Here is a 21,012-nt window from a genome sequence, read left to right as displayed (position 1 = left end):
TGACAAAAAAAGACAAGTATAAAATGTAGACTGAATGACACTTTAAGCAGATTCTAGCAGAACATCTCAAATGGAGATTGCTGAAATGCAGCTTACTTGTTTATTGGTGTTTTCAGATCATCCGCGCAAGAGAAAGAGAGAGAACGTGCATATGGTTGCCAGATTGCACGTTTAGGTAAAACACCGGATAGTATACGTTTTTTTTTTTTCACAGAAAAGCTCTGTTTTGGCAACTGCACGAACACAAGCTCTTTCTCGTGCATGGATGATCTGAAAACACCAAATAAACAAGTAAGCCATTTGAGATGTTTTGCTTAAAGTTTCATTTATTCGGTCTGTGTTGTCATGACAGTCAGGACTCACACGCCACTTTACTGAACTGCTGTGAGCTGCTGAAATAAGCCAATCAGAGCAGAGCTCAACATTAATATTCATGACTCTTAAAAATAAGGCAAAAACAGAGCATTACATCCTAGGGACAATTTCTAGGGTTGTAAATGGACCTGTAAAACTAAATCTGGACAATTTTTGCCCTTAAATAAGCCAAATACCCTCAATGTAGATATCAGAGAGCAATTTAACATATTGTTTCAAATCATTCTAGGGCACCTTTAACAAACATTTCTTATTATTATTATCAATGTTGAAAGTAGTGTATGCAGCTTTAAAAAGTTTGATTAATTCAAGTGAATTGGTTCGTTCAGATGTTAAAAAAGTTATTCTTTTGGTGATTTGAATACCCGCAATCTTGTAAATTAGTTATGTAAATTAGAGATAAACATTCATTAATTTGAAAGTCTTTTAAAGGCACAATATGTAAGACATATTAAAATATAATTTAAAAAAAAAAACAATAGAACAATGTTAAATATTTTGTTGACTTTTGTACATTATACCAAATTTTATGTCCATTCTTTTTTTTATTTTGTAGAAACCATGAACATACCAAAGACACTTTAAATATATTATTGTTATATAGCTCAACACAGTTAGTCTTATTGTTTAAATCTCGTTTTTGTGATTTACAAAGGACCATGTTTTACCATGCCTAATATAGATCTAGCTTATTGCAGTGTGCAACAAGTGTCTCATAGTAGCCGCCGAGCGAACACACAGTAGCTTATAACATAACTTTCAACACACTCAACCTAATATCGGTCCAATCAAGCCTAGAAATCTAGACGCACCCTAGCGGCAGCAAATCTAATCTGCCCGCGAGTGTCGTCTAGCAACTCTCAATACACTTCTGAGCTGTAAACGCCAAACTCTGGTCGGGCCAATCACAAGTCGGTGGGCGGGGCTTAACATAATGACGGCAGAGTTGCGCTTGCGTGCTTCTAGTAAACACAGAAACTGTCGAATGGCGGTCTTTCGAATCAGCTTTGACCGCGACTCTAGAAGACTTGGAGTTAAGCTTTTCTCTGAAAAAAGAACAAAGAACGGCACTGAAGTCATTCTTAAGAAGGGAAGGTGTGCTCTGAGTTTTGCCGACCGGATGCGGCAACCAACTCTGGTTAGTTGTAGCGCTATCCAATTGCGTGGACGCCTTGCAGAGGGAGTTTAAAAGACAACCGTTTATCGGATTGAGCCCTGTCAGTGGTGAGTTTCCAGACCAAACATCTTGATGTGGGTCTGGCTTGTCAGGCTAGCTCCAATCGGCAATCGCTCCAGCGGCTTGCCGGCCACTCCAATGGCTTTCAGCCCAGCCCTACTTCATACTACAGTAACATTAATAAAGCTTTCATACATTAGCTCATCCATGAATATGAGTCCAGACATAGTTTTCTACCAGCTGTAGAGGTGAAGACAACAATTCCACAAAATCAAGGCGTCATCCTCAAGCTACGACCTTTGTTTTGAATAAGCGACCTCTATCAGCAAAAATTACAATTTGTGCCTTTAAAGGAATAGTTCACCCACAAATGAATATTCTGTCATCATTTACGTACCCTCAAGTTGTTCCAACCCTGTATGAATTTCTTTCTTCTGCTGAACAGTGTTGCAAACATTCTTCAAACTTGAGGGTGCATAAATGATGACAGAATTTTCATTTATGCGTGAACGATTCCTTTAAATGGTACTGTGTTATGCCAGAAAAAAATATGGCTTTGATTAAATTATATCTAGTTATGTTTTTATTGCAGAGTAATCCTTTTTAATTATAAATGAATAAAATAAATGAATAAATACAAAAAAAGAATAAAGCTTTGTTGGCTAGTATACCCCAAAACTGGACTTCCTGTTGATGTCACTGCAGAGGGGGACAAATCCAATGAAGATTGAAGGTGACAGGAAACACTAAAATGTGGTCAGGGTCATGCCTAAGAAGGCTTACGAGAAAGTGTTTTTTCAGGAAAAATACGTCACACTCTGTCTGCCTCCATGTCACTCTTTCCTGTTGCTGTGCCGTGAGGGGGAGCAAAACAACAGCCGATGATGTTTTGTCTTAAGATTCTGTTTCTGTTTTCTTAACCTGAGTACTAAGCACATGATCAGAGATTCAGTCAAGAATGTTTTGATATCTCTATTAGGTCTGCAAACGATTTAAAGGGACTCTGAGGAAGAAAAACTTTACAGTAAGAAGGAAACTGAAAATTGCTGTTTTACAAATGGTGTGTTTAAACTTGATGGTGGGAGACAAATTAAAGAATGAATAAGAAAAATATTGAACCTTTTTAAAGAAAGTGAGAAAGAACACCCTGAGCAAAGCAGAACTTTTCTTGCAGATGCTCGGCTTTTTGCCTATTACAAAGCAGGTCATGGAAACAGCCCTCGGAATGGGCCAAACAGCAGTTTATGAGTATTTCTGTGGCACCAGTCCATACCACTGGGCACAAGAAAACCTGCATACCCCATTTCAAAATAAACAGGGAGTTTTAAGAAAGAAGTCATAAACAAATCTATGTTTTGACTTCTTTTATTCAAAGGAAGTATCTCAGTATCTATTTCATTCTTTTCAACAGTTCAAAGAACAGTAGGACATTGTATGGAAGCTGGATTCTTGAAAACCTTTAAAATATGCTGTCAGAATGATTTAGCGTTTTAATCTTGAGATGTTCAGTAGCTTTAGAGTTCAGTAGTTTAATAGACATATTATATATTTAAAGTGTCCCCTTTTATTGCCTTTTCAAAGATTACTTTTCATGCTGTGTTTTATATCTATTTGTGAATAAAGGTCTGCAAAGTTTTAAAGATTAAAGTGCCCAACAAATGAACTCATTGGCCCGGTTTCACAGCCAGGGCTTAGATTAAGCCAGGATTAAGCCTTAGTTCAATTAGTACATTTAAGTAGCTTTTATAAATGTGCCTTAAAAAAGCATCACTGATGTGTATCTTGAAGAAAAAAACAATGGCACTGACATATTTTAAGATATGGCAGTGCACGTTGCTTGTAGTTGAAATCGCTCAAACAGCTCAGCATTAAGCCTCGTCTGTGAAATCGAGGGATTATCTCCTAAAAGAAAAAAAATATTCTGAACCGCCGAAAAGAGTGGTCAGTAATTCGTACTTCCGTAACATATCTACGTAGGGAAATTATAACAAATTTACATAATGCCAGCCCACGAACAGCCTCTACTTTGACCGGCCCTCAAACACTATAGCTGTAGCTGTAAAGCAACATGTTGTAACAATATGTTGTGTTGTCAACATGTTGACATTTTCTATGCTGCAAATCCATTTGCATGCACTTCCAAAGAGGTAATGTATGTTATGAGAAAATGTAAACAATTTTTTTTAACTTGGATGCATGTAAACCTATTGTTGGAGTCATCCAAAACTAAATTAAGAACCTTTAAAACATTCATAATAGGGGCACGCATTTTAATGATATTTGTAAACTAAACACAGTTCTGAACACAGTATTTTCTTATGTTCTTGTTACTAGGGGAAAATACATAAATTATATATATCATTATTTATCAAAAGGCAACAACCCATAGTTTCTCTATCCGTCATCGTGTTAAACCCACCAATAGCACGCCAGGCGGAAAAGCTAGTCTGTGATTGGTTCCCACAAAAGTGATACAGAAGCAGTAGAAATTAATGTACAGGTTTCCAGACTGAGTTGCCGGGTGAAATCAAATCGCCGGCAGATCAGGCTAGGTTTACCCAGTCTACATGTATATTATATAAAAATATATATTATTATATATAGGCACAATATGTAATTTTCACCACTAGAGGTCAATATGCCCATTGGCCCCTGTCCATCATGGCCTCCTAATAATCCCCATATAATGATTGGCTTCATCACTCGGTCACCTCTCCACCAATCAGCTGGTGTGTGGTGAGCGTTCTGGCGTAATATGGCTGCCATTGCATCATCCAGGTGGATGCTGCACATTGGTGGTGTTTGAGGAGATTCCCCCTTCTATGTAAAGCGCTTTGAGTGCCTAGAAAAGTGCTATATAAATGTAACCAATTATTATTATTATTATTATTATTATTATTATTATTATTATTATTATAATTACTTATTCAAAACAAAAGCGTAGCTTGATGACACTGTTAAGGAGCATGAATTGTCGTCGTCTTCACCTTCATAGACGATGGAAAGGATTAAGGAATCCAACAGACTCTGGCAGATATTGTTCATGGATGAGCAAATGTATTAAATTTGAACGAGGCCACTGGTGCAAACGTTAATGAAAGACACCTGCGATACACCGCTTCGAGGTCAGCTGAGCTTTTGTTATGCACTGCAGTCGGCCGCTTCCGCTCTTTTCATTGTGCATGTGGGGCCATTTTTTTTACATGGTTAAAATAACCATTTAAAAAGCTGTTTTACATGGTTAAAATAAAAATAATCAGATTAAATACATGTTTAAAATTAGGTTATGTTATAATGTTACTATGTGCGCTCGTTTAATGGCTGAATTGCAGCACTTTGCAGTAATCTAGATATTAGAAAATCAGAGTAATAAAAAGTGGATGACTTGCAATTAAATGACATGCAATTAATTTTAAAATATATTGTATGATGGAGAAAGCTCTCTCTGGCTTTATGCTATATTATGTTATACCCACTTGACAAAATTGGTAATAACATTGCGGTAAATCAAGAAAACAAGTGATTCAAAGAATGAGACTAACAGCAGTGCGCTACATAACAGTAGCCACGTTTACATGCACACTTTTTTGTCTTTCTGATTAAAATAATTCTGATTGAAAGATTTAGTGGACTGTTTACATGAGCCGTTATCTAAACCGATCTGGGGTTTACATGTGCTGACTTTCAATCGCAATCATCACAGAGCAGTTTGTCTGCCGCATTAGGAATGTCGACGCCGTCCTCTCCAGCAGCTGAATGTGTTCACGGATGCCATTCGCCTTATTCACCTGGCGGCCATTTTGAAAACTCTAACGCCGTTGTGGGGTACACAAACCCGGAAGTTGGACTCCAATACAGTACAAATCAATAGCAGCATTCTGTGTCACTCACTTTCTGCCTGCTTTGTGTAACAAAATCATGTAATGCATCACTGATAATATGTTTTCACTGATAATATGTAATAAGTTTTCATTTGTTAATGTTTTTTAATTTTCCTCCTAATGTAATTTCTAATGTTCTGCCCTTTTCTGGTACGTTTTTCCATACTTATAATATACAAGCAGGCCATTTGTATTCCTCCATACCAATAAATGTACATAGTTACCATTTACAAACCTAGACCAGTATGCCTATCAATGTTTTTGAATGACTTATTTCTATGTGATGTTCTGACAAGTTGTAAAGTTATGAAAGACATCATCCATGTGTCATAAAATTGTACTTTATTCTTTAGATAAATGGACATTTTATTTTACACATATGAAGATCCAGTAGCTTATACATACACATATCTCCCACATGTAAATTAACTGTATCAACTGTAATACTGATCTGCCCACGTTGACACTATATGATAGATTAAAATAAGTTGATAACATCACCGTTTTCTCCAGAATGACTGCAGCCGAATCAAATTTTGTTGCAATATTGTCCTGTTTACACCGTGAAGCTGTTTTGGAACAATCGGTATTGTAAAAGCGCTAAATAAAGCTGACTTGACATGTCCCAGTCTTGCTATTGCTTGAGTCTTTCGAACTTCGTCTGTAGTAAAATCCAGAAATTACGACCAGGATCCCTTCTGATATTTTTTTAAATCCACTCTCCATGTAATCCCTTATCCTCCGGAAAACGGTGAAAGGTTTGTCCTCTGTAGGATTTTTTCCTGAGTGACGAAGTGCAGTGAAACAGAATGCTGCTGCTGATTAGTACTGTATTGGAGTCCAGCTTCCGGGTTTGTGTACCCCACAACGGCGTTAGAGTTTTCAAAATGGCCGCCAGGTGAATAAGGCGAATAGCAACTCTCAACGGCCACCAGGACTTAAACGGTTTTATAAAAGCTATTATATTTATCTATTTATCTATTGTAAAGTGTAATCATCTCAGAAAAAATAAATTCTTCTGACAGGCGCAGTTGAAGTCAAAAATGCCTGGGACCAACACTGGCAAGATGAGAGGATGTAGCCGGGCTATGTCTGTGTCATTGTGCCTACATTATCTGCATAACTTCTAACGAAATAAAATGGTTTACCCCACAGAAAAATGTACTTTCCTCTCAACATTAGAGCGTGTGAGCGTGGCGCGCGGTCAGTGGTGAAGGCGCATGCTGTGTATCACGTCATATAAGGATGCAAACTCAAAAGTAATCGGGTCAGGTCGTTTACATTTTTCGTTTGATCGGTTTATGAAAAGGTTTATCCCACCCGTCTCAAACCGATTACAATTTCATTCGGTTTGGGCATTTTTATTCCGATTGAGGTATTTATATGGAGCATTTTCATTCGGATTGGACTTTTAAACCGATTATAGTGCTCCATGTAAACGCACCTAGTGATTAGTTTTCTGTTGACAAGTGTATCCAAACAGTTGCTCACCTGTCTGATAAAACGCAAAGAGATTTTGAAGATCCGATGGTTTCTATAAAAGTAAATCAAGGGAACCACAGATATGACGTCATTGACAGGCGACGCATGGACACGGTACATGTCCTGATTATAATAGCGGATTTCTCTGGGTTTTAACACTGCTGGAAATGTTTGGGATAATCATCTTACATATTGTGAATGAAACAGATTATCAAAAAAGGACCTGGTTCAAGCCCCCTTTTGTTGACTGAATGTCAGCTTGCATTTGAGAAATATTTTTAAAATGTGATTTTTAACACATTAATAAATCATATTATATGTAATCAATAAGAGGCTGAAATGTAATCTTGCTGCTTCATACCGGTTTTCTTTGATGTGGTGGCATCAATCCAACCAGCCTCAAATAGCCTTATTATTTTACCACAAAGTGTGTTAAAAAGACATGATTATGATCTATTTCAGTGATTAATTCAAGCTAAAAAAATAAATAACAAAAACTAACTGACTGGAATCACTTACCACCGACTTTTTGCTAATAGTTTACTCAAACACTGTCTTACAATTTCACTGCCCACTGACTTTGTACACTAAGCAGTCCATATTTAAAAAAATATAATAAATGAATGAACGAATGAATAAACAAATAAATATATATGTCCTACAAAACAGTTCTCCGTGATTCAGGAAGTCATAATAACAAATGTGGTGAGAGCTCAGGGTGAGGGTCAGCATGATTCAATGTCATCTGAAGTCACAGGCCATCCAGGTCCAACAGGTGAACAAACACGGGCTTCTGAAGTTGTCCCAACACTCTGGGAAGTTGCGGCTGTCATCGCCAAGCTCCAGTCTGGATCCGGCAGTATATACAGACTGTAACTCGCTTGGATGGAAAATCTGAAGAGTTCCTCTCATTGAATTATTCTTTCCTCTAGCTGTCCAACACAAGTCATCTAGTTCTGCTTATGTAGACAACACATAGCATAAAGAGAAAAACAAACGATGATAATTCACTGTAAAGATCCAAACCAATCATCTTGCAAAAAGCCAAAATTCGGTCCTTTTCTCTCCACGCATTGGCTGATTCTCATGTGAAGTATTTTAAAGCAATCACAACACAAGTCTCAAACAACCTTGGCGAGAATGAGCACCACATTGCTTTATTTCTCCAATGCAACTGAATCCTATTAAGATCTGGGTGGTATTTCCTCAGAAATGCAGCAAGCAGCACAAGAAACCCAAGAAAAACACCACCAGGAACAAAAAATAAATTGCTGTAAACAGTGTTTTAAGGGGATGTGATCGTGCTCTTGTTTATTTGTACTTGTTGCCTGGGTTCAGTGAACTGGCAGAGGAAAGTGGGGTCTGACTAAGGGACCAAACTGTAGAGAGAGCAATGGACACATGTCTTACAGACCCCCTAAGGCCATCTGGACCATCCATAAAGTCAGTGATTCAATAAGTCATAAAGTCAGAGCCCAAGCTGACCTAACATTCAGGCCACCATCGACCCTTCAAAGCCACCAGGCAAACCGCCTACACTTCAATGCCTCCCTTTCCCTTTTCCTTTCTAATGCTAGCGCAGTTAGACACATGTCCGTGAATAAATGCTTCTGCTCCGGTCTCTCTGTTTTCTTGCCTTTCTTCCTCTTTCTCTCCTCCACCCACGCCAAAGTCCTGTGGTGAACATGTGGCAAACCTAATGGACTTAATGACTGGCCACAGTTCACTGAAGCCACTTGTAACAAAATGAAGACTGTGGACTAGACAAACAGATCAGAGTTTTAATTAAAGGCAAAGTGTTAAAAGTCTTGATATCTTTTCTTCCATATTTTGACATCCGAACCATTTTGAGACCTGGTTCAATCCACTAGTTGTTTTTTAAATGCGAGCAATTGCAGCTGATTATAAGGAAGGGGCAGGGTTTATGCGGATAAAATAATTTGAGCAGTGTGGCATATGTCACTAGAGAGAAGTTTGTTGTTTCGAGTTAACATTTTAATTCAAAATTGAGAGGAAAAATTAAGTAAATAAATGTATCGTTCACAATAAGATCAATAACATGAGTCTTGAAAATAGACCGGGTCAATCTTGGAGACAGTATTTTAACAAATTCAATCTTAAAATATTGTAACATTTAAGGCAGTACCTACACTGTAATTTTTTGTTGTTGTTGTTTTTTGTTGGTTTAACTTAAAAAAGTAAGTAACCTGGTTGCCTTAAAATTTTGAGTTTATTGAAATAAAAAATTTGAGTTGATACAATGAAGGAAAACTCAAGATAGAAGATAGAAACTCAAAATATTATTGTATCTGAACCACATAAAAAAATTGATAAATCATGAAAATAACACTATTTGGCATGTTTCACTGCGTCATCAGAAATAAAACATTACCCAATATGCGTACAAAATCTTTTAATAATATTTTAATAAAGGTTGTCGAATCTCAAAAAATATTCATTGTATTAACTCAAAATTTTAATTTCAATGAACTCAATTTTAAGGCAACCAGGTAACTTTTCGTCTAAATATATATATATATTTTTTTACAGTGTACAGATATCTCTGTTAAGTCTCTGTACAAACTAGTAAACCAGGTACATCCAACTACTTCCATTGCACTCACCCACAATGCAACTGGAGTGGGGCCAGGGCTGCTGTTAATTGGGTCTCTTAATTAAGTTAAGAGTAGTGCAGGTGGCAGTGCAAGAGCTAATGAGCAGAAGGGAGGTTGTTTTGGCCCAGCCATTAGAAAAATTACTTGAGTGGAAAATGAATGCAGTACTCGCTCGCTGAGTCTGACTGGACTAACAAAAAGTAGTAATCAAACTGTGAGCAATAACAACGCTGAATTACTTTTACCACATTTTACCTAATTTTATTTTATTTTTTGCCTCTATATATTAGCCTAGTTGATCAAACTATATTCCTTAAAGGGTTAGTTCATAAAATTATCCAATAATTGACCCATCCTCAAGCCATCCTATGTGTATATGACTCTCCTTTTAGCCAAACACAATTGGAGATGGTTTTTCCAATTTATAATAAATAGTGGCACATGTAAGCCCCCAAAAAAGTTATACATACATCTATCATAAAAGTAATCCATACGGCTCCAGGGGGTTAATAAAAGTCTTCCAATGCGTTTTTTTTATATAAAGTGTAATCACTAGTTTTCGGTAATGTTTGTCAACGTGTTCACAAGAGAGTCGAGTTCCGGCGTTATGATGTAGGACTTAAATATTCTCATTTTATACTTCTAATTTGTTACCAGTATTTTTGCATATCATCTATTTCATCTATTCATCATGTGTCAGGTAAGTGGTCACTCTTCTGCCGAAACTAGACTCATGTACGGCCATTACTGGAAGCCAGTGATTGTAGTCTAAAGTTATAAATTTGGATTTTTTTTTTTCGTACAAAGACATTGCTTCACTTCAGAAAGCCTTTATTAACCCCCTGGAGCCGTAAGAATTACTTTTATAATGGATGGATGCACTTTTTTGGGCTTCAAAATCTCAGTTACTATTCACTCCCATTATATATTATATATTTGAAGAGCCAGGATATTTTTTAATATAACTCAGATTGTGTTTGGCTAAAAGAAGAAAGTCATATACACCGAGGATGACTCGAGGGTGAGTAAATCATGGGATAATTTAAATTTTTGGGGTTATTAACCCTTTAAGCATTAGACATACCTTTTACACATTTGAAGGGACAGTCCATGCAAAAATTGTATTCTGTCATAATTTACTGCGGAACACAAAATAAAATATTTTGAGGAATGTTTCAACTGTTTTTGTCCATACAATAAAAGTCAATGGGTTCCAAAACAACACTTAAAACCACTTGACATGTATTGTATGATTTATTTAAAAATCTTTAGTGTTCGAGTAAGAAAGTCAGTGTTAACAAAATATAAATGCATGTGTGAACTTCACCTTTAGCATAACAGTACGTGGTAGTTCTAATGAGGTGAGATTGAATACTGTCAATCAAACACCCTCCATGCATTTTGTTGAACCCAAGCTCTCTGAAAAGTCTGTCATATAGAACACAATACATATGCCGGACTGCAATTACACTTACTGTATGAATGTAACTATACTAAGTTAAATTGAGCTCAAAATGCTGTAGAATACACAACTAATGGTTGACACATCATGCTACACTCTAAAAAGTGCTGGTTTAAAAACAACCCAAGTTGGGTTGAAAATGGACAAACCCAGAAATTGGGTTGTTTGAACACAGTAACTGGACCCATTCAAACGACCCAATTTCTGAGTTTGTCCATTTTCAACCAAACTTGGGTTGTTTTTAACCCAGCACTTTTTAGATTGTAAGAATTATACACAGAAAACCACCAAATCCACACTCTACTATGGATATGAAGATGCTTATTTGTTCCACTACATAATGACAAAGAAAGCTTTTACATAGGGCAAATATTCTCAAGTCAAATGAATCAGAGTGAAGCTCAGCCTTCTCCATATTTAAGCAAAAATCTAAATTGTCCATAATACTAATATTTGTATACTTGCAGAACAATGTAGGGGATGTTGCCAGTGGAAAATATTACTGAAACACTATATCAAAAATAAAATCTTGACAAAATAAACTTTTTTTTAACCAATTTTGAGCGGTCTTCAGGCATTGTTTTCATTGAGGTGATTAACACAGAGGTTAACACAGGAAAAATATTTTTTGTTTAAAGGAGGATTAGTTCAGAATATAAACTGAATGGTTGTAACAGCACTAAGAGTGACTTTTGGAAAAGACTGGTGTGAGAATAACTGACTGTGTGACGTGTGTGTTTGTGTGTATAGAACAGCCCGTTTTTGTTTTTGAGGGACCGCCGAATGTTATGTTGAGATGAGAGCTAAAGAGACCCAGGCGGTGTTGATATCCTGTCCATGAATACTTACGACCATCCACGAAAAATAAATGCCACACACTGGCAGATCCCATTAAAAATCAAAGGCTTTTCAGGACGAATCTCTCTAAAAACATGGTTGGCACACAAGCTGCAGGAAAACACATTATGTTCACATTAAGAGCAAGCAAGAAGAGGTCATATAGGGGGTCTGTTATGGAGAGGAAAGTATCAGAACAACATGTTTTTAAAACATCTCTTCCATGCAAAGAGAGCAGAAGGGACAGTGAGGCCTGTATTGAGAGACTTGAAGGCACGCGAATGTTTGGATGACTTTGAGGGGGTTTTCTTCATGCAGCCCCTGTTAAATTATCCAAATACAACCACACCAGTATTCATCTGCACTTTATCCCATGAAAAGCAGCTTATCTTGACCACACACTGACAATGTTCTTCCTGGGAGATGCCCAAAAGATAGCCAACTCTGGCTTTGAAACCCCCGCTCCGCAGCTTAGGGGCATAAATAAGCATGCTGATATTAAACTAGTCAAGGAGATCAGCTGAGTGTTTTAGCCTGGCTGAGGCCATGAGAGTCAGATGGCTGGACACGAAACAGGAGAAACAGATGAGCCTCTCAACAGACCAGGATCTCCATAGACAACCCTTTTATCGGTTTCACCATTCAGCTACCTTCTAGGACCGCAAATAACTTGAATGAAGACTCATGAATTATTTAGATCTCTCTAAATAAAGGGGTGCTACAAGGTCTGAGGACAATTTATACAAAATACACAATTCTTAAGGGGGTCGCACACCGGACGCGGAGCTCGGCGGCGCTCGGCGGCGCGCCACGCAGCGTCTCAGGTATCGCACACCGGACGCGCACATTTTAAAAGGCTACGTTTATTATACATTTCCCCAAAATATGTTTAGACTTTATTCAAGCTGTTGAACTCAGAATGTAAAACAAATGTGTCTTGTAGCAAAGGTTGAAATCAGTATACCTTAACGATAATATACTTTTAATATAAAGCCTTGAAATGGCGCTCTGTGGCGCGGCAGGATTTAGAACAACTTCCTGAGTCGCCGCGGACAGGCGCCGAATGCCGCCACCGGTGTGCGTACACTCATTGAAAACAATGTGTTCGAATTTTAAAGACGTGGCGCGCCGCCGAGCGCCGCCGAGCTCCGCGTCCGGTGTGCGACCCCCTTTATGCTCAACAAGGCTGCTTTTATTTAATCAAAGATGGGAAAACTATCATATTTTAAAATATGATTTAAAATGAGCAATCAATTAATCATATCCAAAATAAAAGTCCATGTTTACATAATATATGTGTGTGTACTGTGTATAATTATTATGTATATATAAATACACACAAATGCATGTATATTTAAGAAAAACATGTTATATTTATATATAAATTCTTTATTTTTATATAAGAAACATTATATAAATATATACATGCAAATATTTCTTAAAGGTCCTGTTCTTCGCGATCCCATCTTTCAAACTTTAGTTAGTGTGAAATGTTGCTGTTAGAGCATAAATAATAATACCTGTAAAATCAGGAATGACGTCACTTGAACAGTTTGTTAACTAACCCTCCGCCCACAAAAATACAAAAAAGTGGGCGTGGTCTTGTGCACATTGAGCGCTTGCATCGCCCCGTTATGGTGAGAGGCGGGACCTTTCCAGGCAAAGTGCGTTAAGCTGCTGTCCAATCACAACACGGGAAGCGCTGGCCCAATCAGAACTTGTTACGTGTTTCTGAAGGAGGGACTTCATAGAACAAGGAAATCATCAGACCGTTTTTAGGACAGAGAGAACAGCGCTGTACAGATAAGTAAATTGTGTGAAAAAGTACTGTGTTTTTTACACACGAAACATGAACTCATGTTATATTGCACACTGTAAACACAATCAAGACAAAAACACATGAAAAACAGGACCTTTAAATATATATATGTAAGTATATATAAAATAGTTATACATAGTACACACATATAAATTATGTAAACATGGACTTTTATTTTGGATGCGATTTATCACGATTATGTATGCCTAATTTATTTATGTCATGGCAAAGCTGAAACATTTCTTCTTATCAATGTTGAAAACAGTTTTATATTGATGCTTAATATTTTTGTGGAAACCGTGATACATTCATTTTTTCAGGATTGTTTGTTGACAGTTCAAAAGAATAGCATTTATTTGAAATGGCAAATTTAAACATTATAAATGGTTTTACGATCACTTTTGATCAATTTAATTTTTTATTTAATTTAATTTATTTATTTATTTGGTATTTTAATTGTCCTTGCTGAATAAAAGTATAATTTCTTTCTTTCTTTTTTAAAAATTAAAATAAAAAGTATTTACCCCAAACTTTATTTAATTTTTTGTGATATGGAAGTTTTTAATACTATATAAATAAATCAGGAGTTTTGTAAAAAAAAAAAAAAAAAGAAATTATATATATATATTAAAAACTTTATATTTTAAACTAATTGTATTCATAAGTAATTTGGAAATAAATGGTTGTAACATTTATTATTTTTTTTATATATTTTAGGAAGGGGTTCCGGGCCATCTTTATTTGGGTGATGTTGCCTTTAAATAGAGTATACCGGTAATTCATTTTCATACATTTTGGGAACCTATATAGGCGGAGGGTGAACTAACTCTAAGGTAAGGCTAAGAGATGTGCATCCCCATTAAAAACACATACATTTCCTTGTAATAGTTTAAATTTACGTGTCGTCACACAGGCCAGCATAAAGGCTCCTGATAAATAATTTGTTATTAAAGCATCTATGATCACAAACCACTGTTAATTTAAACAGAAATTAAAGCAAGCATAAGCTACTGTATGCAGGATTTGGCATGGCAGAAAAAAAGAGTGCAGAGCTCCCTCTATAAATCATTTTTAAAAAACTGCTATCTTAATTTATCACACTCTCACAAAGTAAAGCTGTCTGAACAATGACTCGTATTTACATAATGTCTATACTTATTTACAGACATTATTATGAGAGGATTTATTATGAGAGGATTTATAATAACTATTATGATAGTTATTATGAGAGGATTTGCGAACGTAAAGAGTCCAGAACACACTCACCGTTCAAAACTCAGGAGTTTTTGTTCAGTGCTAACTCAAAACACTTCTGATTGGCCATTGCATTGAAAAAAAAAAATCAACAGATATGTTTGTGACTGGCAACATTGCTCAATGCTGCAGTAACACATTGTGCATATACGCACTGGATTGTTTCATCAATATGCTATTATTATAGAGAAAACTGATTCTAGACCAGCAGTTATGGGCAGCTTATCCTTCTTAAAGCAATCCGAAGCAGAAGTCGTCAGTGGTTTGACTGAGAAAATTCCACACTAGCCTCAAGTCCGTGGCCAGGGGAATGCAAAGCCTTTCCCTGCCTCACACACACTCCGCCTATGGTATACCTACGATGACTTAAAATGTTGCCTATGTGTCAATTAGGTTTCGGAACAGAGCATCTATAAATATGGTTGGTTTTGTGCTCACATTTTTCACTCTTGGCTCTAAGGACACAGTAATTGAGCTGTAATTGAGTGTTCAAGCCTCACCTCCCCTCTTCCTCTCATTATTCCCCCAGCACAGGCTCCTTGGCCTGAGCACAGGTTGTGTGGTTGGGGTCTCGGAGGCCAGAGGAGAGCCTCTTCCTGTCACAGTATTGTCTTCCAACCGACCTGTTGCTGACGGAGAGCACTCACGCCTGCTTACAACCACACAGGTTCAAAGAGCGGCCAGTGACACAATAGCAGAGAAAGAAAAAGTAAGAGAAAGATCAAGAGCAAAATAAGTATGAAGGAAAGGAAACACAGTTTCATGTCTCTCTCTTTCACCCTTTGCCACCCTGAATCCTGCAAAAACATTTTCTCTTCCAGTCAGCTGAAGGTTATTAGCAAAAGGACCCTTGACACAATAACGGATCTTTTAGGAAACAGCGCTCAGAGTTATTTTTGACAGACTAGCATAACAATGAGCTCAATGTTTCTTAACACGTAAGCTTGTTTTCAAAGTATGCTTTTCAGATTCTGCGCAATAACATCTCGTGTGCATTCTGCAAGTGTGTTCTTCATATCCTTTGTTACTTTTTGTATTGTATTATTGTATGGAGATAACTACGTCCATGGGGTTTGTGGCTGAACTACAGCAAGCAGTGCCAAAAAAGTTAATAAGACTCTACAATCATTCCTACAATGCACAAACTTTCCCAGCATCAGCAGTTTGTGTCTCTCAGTGATGTATAAAACCGCCTGCAGCTCGCCAAGAACTCCTACAAATTAAGGTCTGAGCTCTCTTGTCCAGAACAAAGCTGACCATGACAAAGTACACTTTGATCAATCTATCTATCACATGCAACAGACGACATTGGTGGCTCTGAAGGGGAGAAACCAACTCATTTACACTTGCTCTCACTGTATGGTACCTTGCTCAAATATTTCTTGACCACAATGAAGGTAAACAGATTTGACTTTACTTGTGCCTTCGACTTGAGTTTTATAGGTATTTAGCGCCAATTTAGACTGAGAGAGTAGATGAGGTGGTTACATAAAGGGATCTTATCATGAGAAAGCACAATGAGCCAATGAAAGTCAATAAGCACAGCAAAGCACGGTTTCTCATGTGAAGAGTGTTTACATGTAAGTCTTAAAGTCCCAGCAGGAACAAAGTGCCAATGAATCAGATGAAGGGTGGGAAAGCACATGAAATGTTTCTTGAGCAGCAAATCTTACCGATTTCAAAATCTCACTAATACAAACCTTTTTATCAGAGTTGATATACTGTATATTAAACAATGTATGATATCAGCGTTCTTTATCTGCTGCTATATGAACTGTTTAAACCCCTTTCCCATCCTCATCAAGTTAACCTTATCATAACCAATGCTTCATTCACAGCAAACAGAGGACACTTAGCATGACGGGGTCTCTATAAATAGCCAATCCATTGAACAATGGTGTTAATAGGGAGGTACTCCAATGCCTGTTACAGTTGCAGAGTTTAAAAGTTAACAGCAAGCGAATTTTGTATGGCATATTAATTAAACTCAGGCTAAGGAAAAAGCAGCAGTTGAATACAGAACAACTGTTTGTGACAGTTAGCTATCTTTTGATCCAAAACCACAGGTTGATTACAAGTACATCTACAAAATTACTAAGTATTCATCAACAAAACAGGCATATAAAAGAACAAATGCCTGTTTTGTAGATGAACGCAAATAATGTCTGAGCTGTGTCATGCCTGGTGTTGGGCAGAGGCCCAGGCTGTCTGGACGCAGTGAGCAGGCTTGATTCATTGATCATTAATTCAGTTTACTAACACTGATTTACAAGCAAGCAGCGTCATGGACCCATTCTGGCATAGATTAAAAGGTCTGGCATCAAAATCATGCTTTTACCAGAGCAGGAAGGGGGGGAAATTCAAATAAATAAAAGGAATTATTCCGATACAGTTCTTTCAACTCAAAACCATAAAAAGGGGTTTTGACAGTCTGTCTTTCCTCCTTGCAACAGACAAATTGATCTACAGTAGCTCTTCTCCACAAACTTTACATCATCTATCATAAAACCTTTGCACAGTAGAAATTCAAGTACTTATAAAGGAAACTATGTGAGAACTGCCTTAATCTTAAAGTAAACCATAAACAAACTCTTGTGTTGGATTCTACATTCATGTAAAGTAAAGGCCTATACACACTGAAATTGCTGCCAAGCAACCACATTGGATTTGTAAGCTTAAGAAATAAAAATAGACTCTGAGCATATGTTCTGTTGGGCTGACTAGTGTTCTTAAGGTATAATGTTACATTACTGTTAATGATTAAGATTTATCAATGCCCATTTATTATTTATTATTTATTATAGATATTATGCATATTTAAATAAATGTATTCAAACATTTAGAAATACGTTTTTAAATATATTTAAAAAGTTAATAAGTTCATTAACTTAATTATTCATTAATGTGAAATATAAAATGAGCAAAGGAACACTTCACTTTCTGCATAAAGTCATCAATGCATTCATGCCTGCATTTGAACAAGGATTAAAAAGAGAGACTAATAAACAGAGAAATTCAACAAATTATATAGGTAGGTGCTTCCTTTTGACAATACTGAAAATGCATAAACACTCTTTGTCTTCCTACAATGAGCATTAAATTTTTTTATTAATTCTTCACTTGCTCTCTCTCTTCGTTCTCCCAACCAGATCTAGTGGTTAATAACGAATATTGGGACTATTTCATTCAAATTTTTTATAATTCTCCTCTTAGCTCTTTAAGGTTAAAAACTAAAAAAAAGAAAAAAAGTATTTAAAAAAGTCAAGACATTAAAGGTATACAGACGGGCTCTTTCAGCAGGCCAGGGAAAAACAACGAGGTGCTTCAAGCCTGAAGCCCATGATACCTGATCATCAAACCACCGCCAATTAGAGCATTAGGAGAAGTCATTTATTTTGCCTATGTTAAAAAAGGTGCTAAACTCTGTGAACCATTCCCTCATACCCTGCTGAAATTTCATCCAGAGTGCGGCCCCACGGAGTGAGAGACAGAGGGATATTGAGGGGCTGTGCGAGGGAAAGCCTGAGAGAGTGAGAGAGAGAGAGAATGTGAGACCCCAGAGACGTAGACCCCTGGTGCAGACTCTGCCAGGCCTGGGCCAATCCTAGAAATACCACAATTTTAGTTTTCTTTCCCACTTTTTCTCCTTGCAATACCTTCCCACTTCCACCATCTACATTTCTAACCCAATAGGCAAAATTCAGTGTGTATGTCTGTGTGCGTATATCTGCATTTGGCGCACGGGCACGCACTGCATGGGGGCCCTGCGATAACACACACCCTGGGAACCAATTTCTATTAGGAGGAACCTGATTTCTACTGAGGGGGAAAGGAATCTACTGAGAGGGGCCACAGACTTGTGGTTCAAAAGTAATTATATATAGTATTTTATATATGCACCAGATGAAGACTTGGAAGACTTCAGATTAAGACTTCAAATGATTTTTAGTTGTCAAACAGTATTTAATAAGTGGATCCAAACTGCAAAATGGACCAGCATTTACACCACAAATCACAAGTGTGGCCATGTGAGACGATGTAAAAGGTGTCTTTGAATGTTTGATAATTGAGAGATAAAAGTGACACTCAACACAGGCAATACAAAAATTATATATATATAAATAAATAAAAATCTATATTTCTGTCACCCTAGCTATTATCATCTCCCTCCAGCATTGCTGTTTTTAATGGGCCAGTATGGGATGCTGGATTTTTATGCAGGGTAGAATAAGTGTCGCAAAACAGTATGTCAAAAGTCCCAGGATGGTGGATCTGTGCACACACTAATGGCTTAATATTTCCCACAACACTAGTTTGAGGCCAGTTATGGGATGCTGGTTGCTGGTTTGTCAGTTCCCGGCATGGGCCAACTACACTGGCTAAATTTTGCTTGAGAATAGCATGATTGAGCTGGTCCACCAGCACCATACCAGCTCTAACCACCATTAACCAGCCAGCCCATATACGTAATGTGATAAACTAGTTAGAACAAAAGTAATCTAAAAGTAATCAAAAAGTAGCCAGATTACATTACCTAACCTAACATAGGCTAATGTGGAGAACTACATTATTGGGCCTACTTACTAGATTTTTTGTCATATGTTTGCCTAATTGACTAGCTACAATTTGAAAGTAATCTACCCACTGAACAAAAATTAAAAATGTCATAGTGACTTTAACAGTTTTGTTGACAAGTAAAGCATACGATTCAGAATACGGTTTGGTGAGTGTTTGAAATGGACAATCATATTTACAAAGACAAATAAACATGGCATCGTCCATAATATCAGAAAACCTTATCACATCTGATCTGACAATGTTATATTTTACAGGTATAATTAAGACGTGAATAAATATGCTTTACCTTTGTGTAGAGCAGGTGTAGAGCAGCTTTTGGGTCACGCAGAACAGAGAGACGGTGGAAACGGTGACGGCCAATGACGTAACATATTAGACTGTTACGATTCCGTTCACGTGGTTTACTAAAAATGGCTTTGTGAGTCCTGAAAAGTAAAAAAAATAATAATAATAATAATAATAAAAATTAGTTTGACTATAAAATATGGTTGTCTCGTGCTAATAACCGTGTGTTCACACTGTGTGTGAACGTAATCGTTCTCTTCGTGGTGTTGTGTGAACGTTTTCCTTACGACAGAGCTCGACATTAACGCTTGTCCGTTTGTCCGGGACAAATGAAAGAATTTCTGATTAAAGAGACTGATTAAAACGCCAATAACTAACGAATCACTAAACTGCAAGAATGATTCTGCATTAATTTAGTGTAAGTGGTTATTGATAGTGGAAATGGATAATAATGTAATGAACTGAGGGTAACAACACGCTGTTGACGCATCTCGAGGAGAAATCAAAACAAACGAGTGCCGCTCACAGTCACACAGAGTAAAGGCTTCTTTACACAGACGAGTTAAGGCGCCTCGAAGATGCCTTAATTGCGGTAAACATTCAAAATGTTACGTTTTTATATTTATAACATATGATACAGTTAAAACTACATCACACAACCAAATGTGCTGTTTTCCTGAAAACCATCACGATTGAAAATTACACATTTCATATGACAGTTCCATAATCATTTAATCAACATTTAGACTTACATTTTAGATGCAATATTGAGTGTTTTTGTTCTATTTCAGCTGCGAAAATAGTTCCAAACAAAGATTCCAAGCAAGTTCCAAACAGCAGAACCATAACAACGCCTCTCACGTGTTCCGAATTATCAGAGTTTGAATCAATCTTGAATTGTTCCCAATATCTGTCGTTTGAATGAATCGTTTGAATTAATGACTCAATGACTCACTCATTAAGACTCACCTACTGCCACCTACTGGTAGTTTAGTTTCATATACTTTTCAACATTTATTTTGTTTATTCAAAAATACAAATCTCATAACATTATTTAATGCAGTTGTAATTTTTCTGGGTAAATTATTTAATTTGACTGGTAACAGCCATATCATGTTTTTTTTATTTAATGTATAGATAAAACTTAAGAACATAATGTGAAACCTGAAGCACAGCTTATATTTAATAAGATTAGGGGGGACATGCCCTTTATAAAAGGTTAAATATCCCCCCCCCCCACCCTGTCT

The 21,012-nt window shown here is 36.9% G+C and overlaps 1 long non-coding RNA gene across 7 annotated transcripts in view; it reads right to left on the bottom strand.

Annotated features, from left to right (window-relative positions):
- Positions 1–20,635, bottom strand: part of LOC137043942 (uncharacterized) — a 96,070-nt gene extending 75,435 nt beyond the window's left edge. For all 7 annotated transcript variants that reach the window (XR_010898581.1, XR_010898580.1, XR_010898582.1 and 4 more), the window contains exons 1-2: positions 20,518–20,635; positions 19,767–19,905 (exon numbers count right to left, since the gene is read on the bottom strand). This is a non-coding gene — a long non-coding RNA (uncharacterized lncRNA). The remainder of the gene's footprint in view (positions 1–19,766; positions 19,906–20,517) is intronic.
- Between the last annotated feature and the right edge of the window lie 377 nt (positions 20,636–21,012).

The sequence above is a fragment of the Pseudorasbora parva genome, chromosome 16 (genome assembly GCF_024679245.1).
Source record: "Pseudorasbora parva isolate DD20220531a chromosome 16, ASM2467924v1, whole genome shotgun sequence".
NCBI classification, from domain to species: Eukaryota; Metazoa; Chordata; class Actinopteri; order Cypriniformes; family Gobionidae; genus Pseudorasbora; species Pseudorasbora parva.
This window is presented reverse-complemented; position numbering and strand designations above follow the sequence as displayed.